Below are 17,540 nucleotides of genomic sequence, written 5' to 3'. Positions count from 1 at the left end.
AGATGCGATTGATACAATGTTATGGTCCTTGAAGGTGAGATCCTCCGACATAATCACTCCCAGGTCTTTGACGTTGGTGTTTCGCTCTATTTTGTGGCCAGAATTTGTTTTGTACTCTGATGAAGATTTAATTTCCTCATGTTTACCATATCTGAGTAATTGAAATTTCTCATCGTTGAACTTCATATTGTTTTCTGCAGCCCACTGAAAGATTTGGTTGATGTCCGCCTGGAGCCTTGCAGTGTCTGCAATGGAAGACACTGTCATGCAGATTCGGGTGTCATCTGCAAAGGAAGACACGGTGCTGTGGCTGACATCCTTGTCTATGTCGGATATGAGGATGAGGAACAAGATGGGAGCTAGTACTGTGCCTTGTGGAACAGAGCTTTTCACCGTAGCTGCCTCGGACTTTACTCTGTTGACGACTACTCTCTGTGTTCTGTTAGTGAGGAAATTATAGATCCATCGACCGACTTTTCCTGTTATTCCTTTAGCGCGCATTTTGTGCGCTATTACGCCATGGTCACACTTGTCGAAGGCTTTTGCAAAGTCTGTATATATTACATCTGCATTCTTTTTGTCTTCTAGTGCATTTAGGACCTTGTCGTAGTGATCCAGTAGTTGAGACAGACAGGAGCGACCTGTTCTAAACCCATGTTGCCCTGGGTTGTGTAACTGATGGGTTTCTAGATGGGTGGTGATCTTGCTTCTTAGGACCCTTTCAAAGATTTTTATGATATGGGATGTTAGTGCTATTGGTCTGTAGTTCTTTGCTGTTGCTTTACTGCCCCCTTTGTGGAGTGGGGCTATGTCTGTTGTTTTTAGTAACTGAGGGACGACCCCCGTGTCCATGCTCCCTCTCCATAGGATGGAAAAGGCTCGTGATAGGGGCTTCTTGCAGTTCTTGATGAACACAGAGTTCCATGAGTCTGGCCCTGGGGCAGAGTGCATGGGCATGTCATTTATCGCCTGTTCGAAGTCATTTGGCGTCAGGATAACATCGGATAGGCTTGTGTTAATCAAATTTTGTGGCTCTCTCATAAAAAATTCATTTTGATCTTCGACTCTCAGTCTGGTTAGCGGCTTGCTAAAAACTGAGTCATATTGGGACTTGAGTAGCTCACTCATTTCCTTGTTGTCATCTGTGTAGGACCCATCTTGTTTAAGTAGGGGCCCAATACTGGACGTTGTTCTCGATTTTGATTTGGCATAGTAGAAGAAATACTTTGGGTTTCTTTCGATTTCATTTATGGCTTTTAGTTCTTCCCGCGATTCCTGACTCCTAAAGGATTCTTTTAGCTTAAGTTCGATGCTTGCTATTTCTCTGACCAGTGTCTCCCTGCGCATTTCAGATATATTGACCTCTTTTAGCCGCTCTGTTATTCTTTTCCGTCGCCTGTAAAGGGAGCGCTTGTCTCTTTCTATTTTACATCTACTCCTCCTTTTTCTTAGAGGAATAAGCCTTGTGCATACATCGAGTGCCACCGAGTTAATCTGTTCTAGGCATAAGTTTGGGTCTGTGTTGCTTAGTATATCTTCCCAGCTTATATCGGTTAGGACTTGGTTTACTTGGTCCCACTTTATGTTTTTGTTATTGAAGTTGAATTTGGTGAATGCTCCCTCGTGACTAGTCTCATTTTGTCGGTCTGGGGCTCCACGCATACATGTCTGAACCTCAATTATGTTGTGATCTGAGTATATTGTTTTTGATATGGTGACATTTCTTATCAGATCATCATTGTTAGTGAAGATGAGGTCTAGTGTATTCTCCAGTCTAGTAGGCTCTATTATTTGCTGGTTTAAATTGAATTTTGTGCAGAGATTTAAAAGCTCGTGTGAGTGTGAGTTTTCATCAGAGCTGCCTCCTGGTGTTATTACTGCAACAATATTATTTGCTATATTCCTCCATTTTAGGTGCCTTAAGTTGAAATCCCCCAGGAGCAAGATGTTGGGTGCAGGAGCTGGAAGATATATATATATATATATATATATATATATATATATATATATATATATATATATATATATATATATATATATATATATATATATATATATATATATATATATATATATATATATATATATATATATATATATATATATATATATATATATATATATATATATATATATATATATATATATATATATATATAATATATAAATATATATATATATATATATATATATATATATATATATAAATATATAAATATATAAATATATAAATATATATATATATATATATATATATATATATATATATATATATATATATATATATATATATATATATATATATGTCGTGCCGAATATGTAAAACTGGTCAATTAGCAAGAACTCATTTAAAATTAAGTCCTTTCTAAAATTTTCTCTTATACGTTTATAGATATATTTTTTTCATTAAAGTTGATGTAAAAATTTATAATTTTGCACCAAAAGGAACTTAGAAAACTTACCTAACCTTATTGTAACAAGAACAATTTAATTTAACCTAACCCAACTAAATATATTTTGGATTTGTTTACAATAATTTAATACTAAACAAACACAGTGAAATATATTTTTTTCGTTAGGTTTAGAATGATTTTGTCGAAATTATTACATACACAAATTTTCACTTGTCCTATATGGCAAGATGAGAGTTGCTATTTAAGCCAAGATCGCAAATATGTATATATGTATATATGTATATATGTATATATATATATATATATATATATATATATATATATATATATATATATATATATATATATATATATATATATATATATATATATATATATATATATATATATATATATATATATATATATATATATATTATATATATATATATATATTTTATATATATATATATATATATTATTATTTTTATTATCACACTGGCCGATTCCCACCAAGGCAGGGTGGCCCGAAAAAGAAAAACTTTCACCATCATTCACTCCATCACTGTCTTGCCAGAAGGGTGCTTTACACTACAGTTTTTAAACTGCAACATTAACACCCCTCCTTCAGAGTGCAGGCACTGTACTTCCCATCTCCAGGACTCAAGTCCGGCCTGCCGGTTTCCCTGAATCCCTTCATAAATGTTACTTTGCTCACACTCCAACAGCACGTCAAGTATTAAAAACCATTTGTCTCCATTCACTCTTATCAAACACGCTCACGCATGCCTGCTGGAAGTCCAAGCCCCTCGCACACAAAACCTCCTTTACCCCCTCCCTCCAACCCTTCCTAGGCCGTCCCCTACCCCGCCTTCCTTCCACTACAGACTGATACACTCTTGAAGTCATTCTGTTTCGCTCCATTCTCCATGTATATATATATGTATATATATATATATATATATATATATATATATATATATATATATATATATATATATATATATATATATATATATATATATATATATATATATATATATATATATATATATATATATATAAATATATATATATATATATATATATATATATATATATATATATATATATATATATATATATATATATATATATATATATATATATATATATATATATATATATATATACAGGGAGATTAGTCGCAGAACCAGGAACGAGTATGCACAGGTAAGGAGGGAGGCCCAGCGACAGTATGAAAATAACATAGCATCGAAAGTCAAGACTGACCCGAAACTGTTGTATAGCCACATCAGGAGGAAGACAACAGTCAAAGACCAGGTGATCAGACTGAGGACAGAAGGTGGAGAGCTCACAAGAAATGATCAGGAGGTATGTGAGGAGCTAAACAGGAGATTTAAGTAAGTTTTTACAGTAGAGACAGGAAGGACTCTGGGAAGACAGCACAGAAGGGAACATCAAGAGGGAATATACCAACAAGTGTTGGATGAGATACGAACAACCGAGGAGGAGGTGCAGAAGCTGCTAAGTAACCTGGATACCTCAAAGGCGATGGGACCGGACAACATCTCCCCATGGGTCCTTAGAGAAGGAGCAGAGATGCTCTGCGTGCCCCTAACCACAATCTTCAACACATCTCTTGAAACTGGGCAACTATCTGAGATATGGAAGACGGCAAATTTAGTCCCCATATTTAAGAAATTAGACAGAAACGAGGCACTAAACTACAAACCTGTGTCTCTGACATGTATAGTATGCAAAGTCATGGAGAAGATTATCAGGAGGAGAGTGGTGGAACACCTGGAACGGAACAAAATTATAGATGAAAACCAGCATGGATTCATGGAAGGCAAATCCTGTGTCACAAACCTCCTGGAGTTTTATGACAAGGTAACAGAAGTAAGACACGAGAGAGAGGGGCGGGTTATTACATTTTCCTGGACTGCAGGAAGGCCTTTGACACAGTTCCTCACAAGAGATTAGTGCAGAAGCTGGAGGATCAGGCGCATATAACAGGGAGAGCGCTGCAATGGATCAGGGAATACCTGACAGGGAGGCAACAACGAGTCATGGTACGTGAAGAGGTATCACAGTGGGTGCCTGTGACGAGTGGGGTCCCACAGGGGTCAGTTCTAGGACCAGTGCTATTTTTGATATATGCGAATGACATGATGGAAGGAATAGACTCTGAAGTGTACCAATTTGCAGATGATATGAAGTTGATGAGAATTAAATCGGATGAGAATGAGGCAGGACTGCAAAGAGACCTGGACAGGCTGGACATGTAGTCCAGAAACTGGCCTCTCGAATTCACCCCTGCCAAATGCAAAGTCATGAAGATTGGGGAAGGACAAAGAAGACCGCAGACAGAGTATAGGCTAGGTGGACAAAGACTACAGACCTCACTCAGGGAGAAAGATCTTGGGGTGACCATAACACCGAGCACGTCACCGGAGGCACACATCAACCAAATAACTGCTGCAGCATACGGGCGCCTGGCAAACCTGAGAATAGCATTTCGACACCTTATTAAGGAATCGTTCAAGACACTGTACACTGTATGGTAGGCCCATCCTGGAGTATGCAGCACCAGTCTGGAACCCGCATCTGGTCAAGCACGTCAAGAAGTTAGAGAAAGTACAAAGGTTTGCAACAAGGCTAGTTCCAGAGCTCAAGGGAATGTTGTACGAGGAAAGGTTGAGGGAAATCGGACTGACGACATTGGAGGACAGAAGGGTCAGGGGAGACATGATAACGACATACAAGATACTGTGGGGAATAAACAAGGTGGACAGAGACAGGATGTTCCAGAGAGGGGACACAGAAACAAGGGGTCACAATTGGAAGCTGAAGACTCAGACGAGTCACAGGGACGTTAGGAAGTATTTCTTCAGTCATAGAGCCGTCAGGAAGTAGATGTGAGGGAAAAGTTCAACAGACAGGAGTAGCGAGCGAGTATATGGTAACAATAGTTTGATTGCCGGCTGCTTGTTAAGCGTTCCCAGTAACTGAGGTGTTTTATCTCCGTTATGCGCGCCGTGAAGGTTCTCTGCACATTTTCTAGGTCAGCAATTTCACCTGCCTTGAAAGGTGCTGTTAGTGTGCAGCAATATTCCAGCCTAGATAGAACAAGGGACCTGAAGAGTGTCATCATGGGCTTGGCATCCCTAGTTTTGAAGGTTCTCATTATCCATCCTGTCATTTTTCTAACATGCGATTGATACAATGTTATGGTCCTTTAAGGTGAGATCCTCCGACATGATCACTCCCAGGTCTTTGACGTTTGTTTTTCGCTCTATTTTGTGGAAGGAATTTGTTTTGTACTCTGATGAAGTTTTAATTTCCTCATGTTTACTATATCGGAGTAATTGGAATTTCTCATCGTTGAACTTCATACCATGTACTTGTAGTAAATAAAATTATTATTATTATTATTATTATTATTATTATTATTATTATTATTATTATTATTATTATTATTATTATTATTATTATTATTATTATTATTATTATTATTATTAAAGAGTTCCAGAGTTTAGGTCGAGTCAGACGCTGGGAATCCATACATAGCATCAAGAAAAGGTACGAAAAGGCTCCTAGAGCCGGGAGAGAGTGGACCTAGTAGCGACCCGTGAAGAGACGGTGTTAGGAGCTGAGAACGACCCTCCAACCACATATAGATGAGTACACATAGGTGAGATATTTCTGTCTAGTATTTTGCCTATAAGTTTTGTTGTAGCCATCAAAAAACAGTTTCTGAGCAGAATTCACATTAGAATTATCTTATATATGTAGTATGCACAGTAGTACGAGTGAATAGGTAGACATAAGCACAGTTATCATGCACAGTGTAAATTACCTAAGATAATCCTCCCAAAAAGTCAAAGTAACTTATTTCCATTGGGATCCTTGTAATAACTTATGCAGTGGATCCCCAGGCAGATGTACCATCATAGGTGAGGTAGGAAGGGATTAAATAGTAGTATAATGTATGTAGTGCTGTTAGTAAGTTTATTCAGGTACAGGTACACATAATTACAGTTACATAAATTATCAGATATAACACTTGCGTAGATTACCCAGGATAACCCAAAAATGTCAGAGGTATATAGTAACGTATCACATTAGTCTTATAATCAAGGGGGAAGCGCTAAACCCGGAGGATTATACAGCGCCTGGGAGGAGGATGTGGAAGACATTCAGGCTTAATTCGGGGAACTGGAGCACAGATCCAATTCCATAAATCAAGAGCCCCTCACCAACATGAAAGAACCTTCCTTGAGGGGTAACGTATCACAGAGGATGACAACTGATTTGGATACTTTATTTTTGTGTCAGATGTGGGTGTTGAATTTCAAGTTACAGTTATAGTTATAATTAAAGTTGTAATTAGTATCATTAAGTTTTAGTTAGAGTTATACTTAAGTTGTAGTTCTAGTTAGGTTGTAGTTCTAGTTAAGTTGTAGTTATAGTTAAGTTGTAATTATAGTTAAGTTGTACTTATAGTTAAGTTACAGTATCATGTTCAAATAAATAAATAAATAAATAAATAAATAAATAAACAGTTATAGTTCTAGTCGTTCAGGCACACTCACCGCCACTACACTTTCACAAGATTATAAAATATATATTAATGCCTCCAAATTCTAATTTGTAGAAAATTTTCGACACAAGAGTTTCTTACAGGCTTCATGAAATATTTTAAAAGTGCCCTGAGCCAAATTTAAAAATTGAGGTGACATATTAGAAAGATGTATGGTGAGGTTGGGCTAACATGGTTGGCAACAAACACTAATGTTCTCTATATTTGTTCTTAACCTACAACCCCATTATTAGCCCTAGCACGCAATAAATTAAAGTTTTACATATGCTATGTATGACTTCACTAATTTGTCCTGAATATGTTTTTATTTTATTTATATGCCTATGTTATTGCGTATTAAACAGGTCTTGGTCTGTGCTGGTCGAATATTTATTCTTTAAATAAATACACATTAATAAGCCGGCCCTCTCCTGTCGACGTAGGTGACCACTGTTCTTTCAATTATTATTCTTTTTGATTATAATAATAATTTCTTTCAGTTATTATCGTGCCAGAAGTGTGCTGGCATCACAGTCCAGGTGGCTCCCCGAACTGCAAAATCTTAACCTATCTTTTGATTTAGCGCTTCTTTTTTTATGATGATGATGATAATAAGTAATAATAATAATAATAATAATAATAAATCACCTATCTTTCAGAGTACAGGCACTGTACTCCTCCAGGACTCAAGTCCAGCTAACTGGTTTTCTAAATCCCTTCATATTTCATATATGTTACGTGTCTTACATTCCAACAGCACGTCGAATCGTGAAGACTACTCACTTCCACTCACTCCTGTCGAATATGCTCACACAAGCCTGTTGGATGTCCAAGCCCCAAGCACTCACAATGCTCTTTACCCCTTCCCTCCAACCTTCCTGGGATGACCCTTACCCCCACTATGACCTCCTAGTCATAATATTTTGTTCCTTCCTCTCTAAATGTACAAACCACCTCGCCAACCCTTTCTCAGTTCTCTGAATAATACTTTTAATAATCCCATACCTAATTTCCAAACTACGAATTTTCTGCATAATATTCACACCATAAATTGCCCTCAACTCAGACATCTCCACTGCCTCTAGCCTACTCCTTGCTGCAATGTTTAAATCCCATGTTTCACACCCATATAACATTGATGGTACCACTATATTTTGGTAAATTCCTTTTTTCCTCTCCATGGATAAGGTCATTTGCCTTCACAGATGCTTCTGTGCACCATTCACCATTTTCCTTCATCATATCTGTGGTTCAACTAATATTTCATATACCTATCTCTATCATGTGGGAGTTCGAACACGTGGATTGGGTAAAAATACTCACGTAGGCTGGTACTACGTATAATTACAGATAATGTGGGGAGCGCCCGACAGCCTGCCTATCTCTCTTGCGCACTCTCGTATAACTGACTGGCCGCCCACAGTACCCATATGTGAGGGGGTCTTTGAATACTGCAGTGGTCAGCACAATATGAATAGACAGTGACTCAGGCAGAGACGGTTGGTAGTGAGTCAACTACTGGTACACTGGTTACTGGTAACTGGTTACTACTACTGAGAGCTCGGCGACGCTAACGTATGTCGTCCCGACATACAACTAATACAAACTAGAGATGGCAGGTGTACAGCTTGGGCTGATTCTATACAATGTCAAAGTACACAACAATTAAACATTATAACATACATAAGTAGAACATTGGAATGGAAGCTTATGTAACTGAAACTGTAATGCAATACAAGGTATAATATAGCACAACTCATCGAATGAAACTCAACGTTGAGATTACACAATAGAAGTGATAAAAAAAAATTTGATCGATTGATCTGTATTCATGGGATCTACGGATTCTGAGGAAGGAATATATACAAAGAAAGAAGTGTTTAACAGAAGCAGATTCGGTGCACTCAAATCTAGACTGTTAACTCTCAGAATGCGGAGAGAACATGAACACAAAAATCTTGAATACTGATAAGTTGATACTGTAATTATTCATCTATACAGGTTATTTACATTTAACCCCAACTCTGCTAGGGTAAATTGACATATGCAGAATGGGTGTCATCTCTGGGAGGATCAAACTCTGTAGCATTGGCTAACTCATGCTGTATTTGAGGCAAATCTGAATTGGATGTTACAAATGATACTTGAGGATTTCTCAATACCTGTCGTGTACGTAGGGAATAACGACATTCAGGTTGATCGTCTGACTGAGTATCAGAGGAAGAGAGTACAGGATCAGGAGGATTGTCAGAGTCTGTCACATTAGTCTGGGCTGGAACATCATTATCATCACATACTAACTTCATATGATCTAAATGCGATTCTTTATACTGACCAGTACTACTCTCTAACCTTATACTTATTACCAGTGATATGTTCAACTACTCGATAAGGACCAACAAACTTTTGATCAAGCTTTGGCATTGCAGACGTTTTGTTAAAGTTAATCAGCATAACTCTCGAACCTACTTTGATTTTGGATGGCTTTGCTCGAGTGTTTGCGACTCTTGTAAATTCTCCTGTTGATTTATGAAGTGTTTCACGGATTCTTCTAAAAACACTTTGAGCTAAGCTGGTACGAGTTGCTATGAAATCATCAGGGTTGTAATTTGGTTTCGGATTAGAATATAGCAACTCATAAGGCAAACGTTTATCTACACCATACAATGCATAATGTGGAGTGTCACCTATAGAAACATTGTAAGCAGAATTTATAGCACACTGCACATCAGGTATAACTTCATCCCAAGTTTCACTGTTGGGATTGATAGTGGCTCTCAAGACATCAAGTACTTTCTTATTGGTTCGTTCCGCTAACCCATTGCTGGCAGGATGATGAGGAACAATGGTGGATTTAGAGATCTTGTACAAGGTACACAAATTTTCAAGAATCTCATTACAGAATTCACCTCCATTATCTGTTACTAGGGACCTAGGGGTGGTATGCCTGCAGATAATGCGTTCTTTAAACGCTTTAGCTACTGTCTCGGCAGTCTTATCTGCAATAGGAACTAACTCACAATATATGGTGAAATGGTCTACCATAACACACAGATGTTTGTTGCCTTGGAGGGAACATTGGAAATTAGTTAACAAATCTAGTGCAACTCTTTCCCACGGTTCGCTAGTAGTTGGATACACTTGGATTGGATTAGGACCATTAGCATTACCTTTATGTTGCATGCAGACACTACATTTCTTAACATACTCAGAAATATCAGTTGCCATAGGAGGGTGTGGAAGTGTGAATTGCTCATTACTCTATAATTTGTTCATGATTGTAGCCAAAGTATAAACGTAAGTAACCATTCTACAGAATTCATTACCTTTGTAACTTGTGAGCTCATTACCTTTGTACCTAGTTCAGCTATCAAAACTTTGGGGGCCCAGTCCTTGGACCCATTACGTACCTCTGTAATCTGTAAATACCTTTGTAACTTGTCATGATTGTGACCAGACTTACCTGGAGTTCATTACCTTTGTAAATTGTGAGTTCATTACCTTTGTAAATTGTGAGTTCATTACCTTTGTAAATTGTGAGTTCATTACCTTTGTAAATTGTGAGTTCATTGCCTCTGTAACTTGCTCAGCTATCAAAACTTTGGAGTCCAGTCCCTGGACCAATTATGTACCTCTGTAATCTTTTGACTACCGCCCACAGGATGGGTATGGGGTGCATAATAAACATATTAAACTAACTAACATACGAGGCCAAAAGTATTTCAATCTGGTTTGTTTTACTGAACGATCCATACCAGGGTGTGCAACACCTGGTACATCGTGAACTCGCTGTAAGGCTACATTCACTAGTGACTGTGGAATTACTAACTGGTATACTCTTCTGCTAGGAGTACCCAACTCAGCTGTTCGATACAGTAATTCTTGGTTCATGACAAAGTCACTGATGGGTGCTGGTGGCTTCACAGTCAGAATAAGATCTTCCTGGAGCAGGAATCGAATTACACCAGACCACATGGGATCTGTTCGTTGAGCATTCTTTACATCTTCAGCACTAAATGGAGAGTCTGCAGTTACTATACTAATATGTCGCGATAAGGCATCTGCGACTACATTTGACTTGCCAGGTAAATGCTCAAAGGTGGGATTGAACTCTTGGATAGTCAAGGTCCATCTGGCTAACCTTCCAGTAGGTTGTTTGTTCTGGAATAAGGGTATCAGTGGAGCATGGTCTGTCAAGACATGAACAGAGTACTGATAATGTCTCGGAAGTGCTTTAAAGACCATACTATTGCTAAAGCTTCTTGCTCAGTTACTGTATAATTACGTTCAGCCTTCGTAAGGACTCGGCTAGCAAATGCAACTGCGTTGTACTTGCCATCGGTCTTCTGAGCTAGTACGGCACCTATGCCAATTGAACTAGCATCAGTTGTCAGATAGAAGGGCTTAGAAAAATCTGGAAATTTCAGAATTGGAGCAGATGTTAGCTTTTCTTTTAGAGTTTGGAATGCTCTTTCTTGACGGAAGGTCCAAACAAAAGGAGCATCTTTCTTAAGCAACTCAGTTAGAGGAGCAGCTATGGAAGAAAAATTGGCAATGAAAGATCTATAAAAACCTGCTAAGCCCACAAAGGATCTTACGGCATCAGCAGTTTTGGGTGTTCGAAAATTTAGTACTGCAGTTACTTTACTTTGGTCAGTCGTAACCCCTCTAGGAGTGACTACGTGACCAAGAAACTTAATTTCTGATCTGAAAAATTGACATTTAGACAGTTTGATCTTTAAATTGGCTTCTTCAAGCTTACCAAGTACTACATCAAGTCTTTTCAAGTGTGTATCCACGTCTTTAGACATGATGATTATGTCATCTAAGTACACCATAAGTGCATTACCTATGAGACCTCTAAAGATATTAGTCATGAGCCTTGAGAACGTGATAGGGGAAGATCGTAATCCAAACGCCATACGGAGGAAGTGATAATGACCTGTAGGAGTGGAGAATGCAGTTAGCTCTTGGCTGTCCTCGTGAAGAGGGACTTGCCAAAACCCTTGTAACAAATCCAGGGTTGAAAAGACTTTGTTATCTCCAATGTTACGTAAAAGATCACCCAGTACAGGGAGTGGGAAGCGATCTGGAATAGTTTTCGCGTTTAACTTCCTAAAGTCAATCACTGGGCGCCAAGTACCATCCTTCTTAGGTACTAGTATCAAGAGTGCATTCCAAGGTGAATTGCTAGGTGCAATAACTCCATCATGGTTCAACTAATATTTCATATACCTATCTCCGGTCAAGTCCATTACCAAATATCTGAACAATTTCCTTCTTGCATACCTCTTCTTCCAGTCTAGTGGCGATGATACTGGTGGTTTTAGTGGTAGTAGTAATGGTGGTAGTAATGGTGGTAGTAGTGGTAGTAGTGGTAGTAGTGGTGGTAGCAGTAGTGGTGGTGGTAATAGTGGTGGTAGTAGTGGTGGTAATAGTGGTGGTAGTAGTGGTGGTAGTAGTGGTGGTAGTAGTGGTGGTAGTAGTGGTGGTAGTAGTGGTGGTAGTAGTGGTGGTAGTAGTGGTGGTAGTAGTGGTGGTAGTAGTGGTGGTAGTAGTGGAGGTAGTAGTGGAGGTAGTAGTGGTGGTAGTAGTGGTGGTAGTAGTGGTGGTAGTAGTGGTGGTAGTAATGGTGGTAGTAGTGGTGGTAGTAGTGGTAGTAGTAGTGGAGGTAGTAGTGGAGGTAGTTTACCTGGAGAGAGTTCCGGGGGTCAACGCCCCCGTGGCCCAGTCTGTGACCAGGCCTCCTGGTGGATCAGAGCCTGATCAACCAGGCTGTTGCTGCTGGCTGCACGCAAACCAACGTACGAGCCACAGGCCGGCTGATCAGGAACTGACTTTAGGTGCTTGTCCAGTGCCAGCTTGAAGACTGCCAGGGGTCTGTTGGTAATCCCCCTTATGTGTGCTGGGAGGCAGTTGAAGTCTCGGGCCCCTGACACTTATTGTATGGTCTCTTAACGTGCTAGTGACACCCCTGCTTTTCATTGGGGGGATGGTGCATCGTCTGCCAAGTCTTTTGCTTTCGTAGTGAGTGATTTTCGTGTGCAAGTTCGGTACTAGTCCCTCTAGGATTTTCCAGGTGTATATAATCATGTATCTCTCCCTCCTGCGTTCCAGGGTATACAGGTTTAGGAACCTCAAGCGCTCCCAGTAATTGAGGTGTTTTATCTCCGTTACGCGCGCCGTGAAAGTTCTCTGTACATTTTCTAGGTCGGCAATTTCACCTGCCTTGAAAGGTGCTGTTAGTGTGCAGCAATATTCCAGCCTAGATAGAACAAGTGACCTGAAGAGTGTCATCATGGGGCTTGGCCTCCCTAGTTTTGAAGGTTCTCATTATCCATCCTGTCATTTTTCTAGCAGATGCGATTGATACAATGTTATGGTCCTTGAAGGTGAGATCCTCCGACATGATCACTCCCAGGTCTTTGACGTTGGTGTTTCGCCCTATTTTGTGGCCAGAATTTGTTTTGTACTCTGATGAAGATTTAATTTCCTCATGTTTACCATATCTGAGTAATTGAAATTTCTCATCGTTGAACTTCATATTGTTTTCTGCAGCCCACTGAAAGATTTGGTTGATGTCCGCCTGGAGCCTTGCAGTGTCTGCAATGGAAGACACTGTTATGCAGGTTCGGGTGTCATCTGCAAAGGAAGACACGGTGCTGTGGCTGACATCCTTGTCTATGTCGGATATGAGGATGAGGAACAAGATGGGAGCGAGTACTGTGCCTTGTGGAACAGAGCTTTTCACCGTAGCTGCCTCGGACTTTACTCTGTTGACGACTACTCTCTGTGTTCTGTTAGTGAGGAAATTATAGATCCATCGACCGACTTTTCCTGTTATTCCTTTAGCACGCATTTTGTGCGCTATTACGCCATGGTCACACTTGTCGAAGGCTTTTGCAAAGTCTGTATATATTACATCTGCATTCTTTTTTGTCTTCTAGTGCATTTAGGACCTTGTCGTAGTGATCCAATAGTTGAGACAGACAGGAGCGACCTGTTCTAAACCCATGTTGCCCTGGGTTGTGTAACTGATGGGTTTCTAGATGGGTGGTGATCTTGCTTCTTAGGACCCTTTCAAACATTTTTATGATATGGGATGTTAGTGCTATTGGTCTGTAGTTCTTTGCTGTTGCTTTACTGCCCCCTTTGTGGAGTGGGGCTATGTCTGTTGTTTTTAGTAACTGTGGGACGACCCCCGTGTCCATGCTCCCTCTCCATAGGATGGAAAAGGCTCGTGATAGGGGCTTCTTGCAGTTCTTGATGAACACGGAGTTCCATGAGTCTGGCCCTGGGGCAGAGTGCATGGGCATGTCATTTATCGCCTGTTCGAAGTCATTTGGCGTCAGGATAACATCGGATAGGCTTGTGTTAATCAAATTTTGTGGCTCTCTCATAAAAAATTCATTTTGATCTTCGACTCTCAGTCTGGTTAGCGGCTTGCTAAAAACTGAGTCATACTGGGACTTGAGTAGCTCACTCATTTCCTTGCTGTCATCTGTGTAGGACCCATCTTGTTTAAGTAGGGGCCCAATACTGGACGTTGTTCTCGATTTTGATTTGGCATAGGAGAAGAAATACTTTGGGTTTCTTTCGACTTCATTTATGGCTTTTAGTTCTTCCCGCGATTCCTGACTCCTAAAGGATTCTTTTAGCTTAAGTTCGATGCTTGCTATTTCTCTGACCAGTGTCTCCCTACGCATTTCAGATATATTGACCTCTTTTAGCCGCTCTGTTATTCTTTTCCGTCGCCTGTAAAGGGAGCGCCTGTCTCTTTCTATTTTACATCTACTCCTCCTTTTTCTTAGAGGAATAAGCCTTATGCAAACATCGAGTGCCACCGAGTTAATCTGTTCTAGGCATAAGTTGGGGTCTGTGTTGCTTAGTATATCTTCCCAGCTTATATCGGTTAGGAACTGGTTTACTTGGTCCCACTTTATGTTTTTGTTATTGAAGTTGAATTTGGTGAATGCTCCCTCGTGACTAGTCTCATTATGTCGGTCTGGGGCTCCACGCATACATGTCTGAACCTCAATTATGTTGTGATCTGAGTATATTGTTTTTGATATGGTGACATTTCTTATCAGATCATCATTGTTAGTGAAGATGGGGTCTAGTGTATTCTCCAGTCTAGTAGGCTCTATTATTTGCTGGTTTAAATTGAATTTTGTGCAGAGGTTTAAAAGCTCGTGTGAGTGTGAGTTTTCATCAGAGCTGCCTCCTGGTGTTATTACTGCAACAATATTATTTGCTATATTCCTCCATTTTAGGTGCCTTAAGTTGAAATCCCCCAGGAGCAAGATGTTGGGTGCAGGAGCTGGAAGATTTTCCAGACAGTGGTCAATTTTTAACAGCTGTTCCTGGAATTGCTGGGATGTTGCATCCGGAGGCTTGTAGACTACCACAATGTGTCTAGTGTGTGTAGTAGTGGTGGTAGTAGTGGTGGTAGTAGTGGTGGTAGTAGTGGTGGTAGTAGTGGTGGTAGTAGTGGTGGTAGTAGTGGTGGTAGTAGTGGTGGTAGTAGTGGAGGTAGTAGTGGAGGTAGTAGTGGTGGTAGTAGTGGTGGTAGTAGTGGTGGTAGTAGTGGTGGTAGTAGTGGTGGTAGTAATGGTGGTAGTAATGATGGTAATGGTGGTAGTAGTGGAGGTAGTAATGGTGGTAGTAGTGGTGGTAGTAGTGGTGGTAGTAGTGGTGGTAGTAGTGGTGGTAGTAGTGGTGGTAGTAGTGGAGGTAGTAGTGGTGGTAGTAGTGGTGGTAGTAGTGGTGGTAGTAGTGGTGGTAATAGTGGTGGTAGTAGTGGAGGTAGTAGTGGTGGTAGTAGTGGTGGTAGTAGTGGTGGTAGTAGTGGTGGTAGTAGTGGTGGTAATAGTGGTGGTAATAGTGGTGGTAATAGTGGTGGTAGTAGTGGTGGTAGTAGTGGTGGTAGTAGTGGTGGTAGTAGTGGTGGTAGTAATGGTGGTAGTAGTGGTGGTAGTAGTGGTGGTAGTAGTGGTGGTAGTAGTGGTGGTAGTGGTGGTAGTAGTGGTGGTAGTAGTGGTGGTAGTAGTGGTGGTAGTAATGGTGGTAGTAGTGGTGGTAGTAGTGGTGGTAGTAGTGGTGGTAGTAGTGGTGGTAGTAGTGGTGGTAGTAGTGGTGGTAGTAGTGGAGGTAGTAGAAGGGGAGTAGGAAATGAATGGTTGTCTAGGGCAATTGGTGTAAATTGCTGGCTAGACAGATACTGCAAGGAACTTGCAATCCCATTCATTGACTACTGGAACAACTTTTATGGCAAACATGATATGTATGCAAGGGATGGTGTACATCTCTCTGGGGCAGGGGTGGTAGCACTTGCAGACTCGATTGAGAAGGCCATTGGTGAAATGCCTATGATTTTAAACTGATGAAAGATAGAGGTATGGGTGTGTGTGGGAAACAAGCAGGTTGCAACACTAGGGTTGGAAACAGTAAATGTATAAAAGGCACTCAGCATGAAGTTATAAATAAAGACAATAGATCAGGTCAGCAAACAAAGGGGGACAGCAGAGGGCAGCAAGGGACTAGCTCCCTTAAGGTTTACTATACTAATAGCAGGAGTGTAAGAAATAAGATAGATGAGCTAAGATTAATTGCAAGTGCAGGAAACAGATATTATTGCTATAACAGAGACCTGGCTCAATCTGAAAGATAGAGAGATGCCCTCTGAATGTCACATACAAGGCTATAAATTATTCCACACTGACAGGGTCAACAGGAAAGGTGGTGGAGTAGCGATGTATGTCAGAGACAATTTAAATTGTTGTGTTAGACAAGATATTAAATTAGAAGCATCAGCCACTGAATCTGTTTGGTTACAGCTTCTCGAGGGCCGAGAAAAACTAATTTTGGGTGTGATTTACAGGGCCCCAAATCTTGATAGGGAGTGCAGTAAACTTCTTTGGGACGAAATTCGTAAGGCATCTACATACGAAAATGTTGTGCTAATGGGAGATTTCAACTATAGACAGATTGACTGGAGCAATTTGACAGGAAATTTAGAGTCAGGTGACTTTCTTGATACGATCCAGGATTGTTTTTTAAAACAGTTTGTGACAGAGCCTACTAGGGGAAATAACCTCCTTGACTTGGTTCTTGCCAGTAGGGAAACACTAATTAATAATCTTGAGGTTAATGATGAGCTTGGGGAAAGTGATCACAAATCACTCAGTTTTAATATATCATGGAATTCCCCTAATAATGGCAATCAAGTCTCCGTCCCTGACTTTCGCTTGGCTGATTTCATAGGACTGAAAAATTACTTAGGTGGGCTGAACTGGAATGACCTGACTAAGGGTCAGGTAGGTGGTGATGGTTGCCCATATGATGCGTTCCAGGGCATAGTTCTAGCTGCTCAGTCAAATTATGTTCCAAATAGGGAAATCAGATCAAACAAAAATGATCCTAAATGGATGAACAATAGATTAAAATATCTGATTGGTCAAAAGAGAGGCATATATAGGCAAATCAAAAGAGGAGAGGGGCAATTAAGAAATCGATATATTCAGTTAAAGAGAGAAATAAAAAAGGGAATTAGAAAAGCAAAA

The sequence above is a fragment of the Cherax quadricarinatus genome, chromosome 39 (assembly GCF_038502225.1).
Source record: "Cherax quadricarinatus isolate ZL_2023a chromosome 39, ASM3850222v1, whole genome shotgun sequence".
NCBI lineage: Eukaryota > Metazoa > Arthropoda > Malacostraca > Decapoda > Parastacidae > Cherax > Cherax quadricarinatus.
This window is presented reverse-complemented; position numbering follows the sequence as displayed.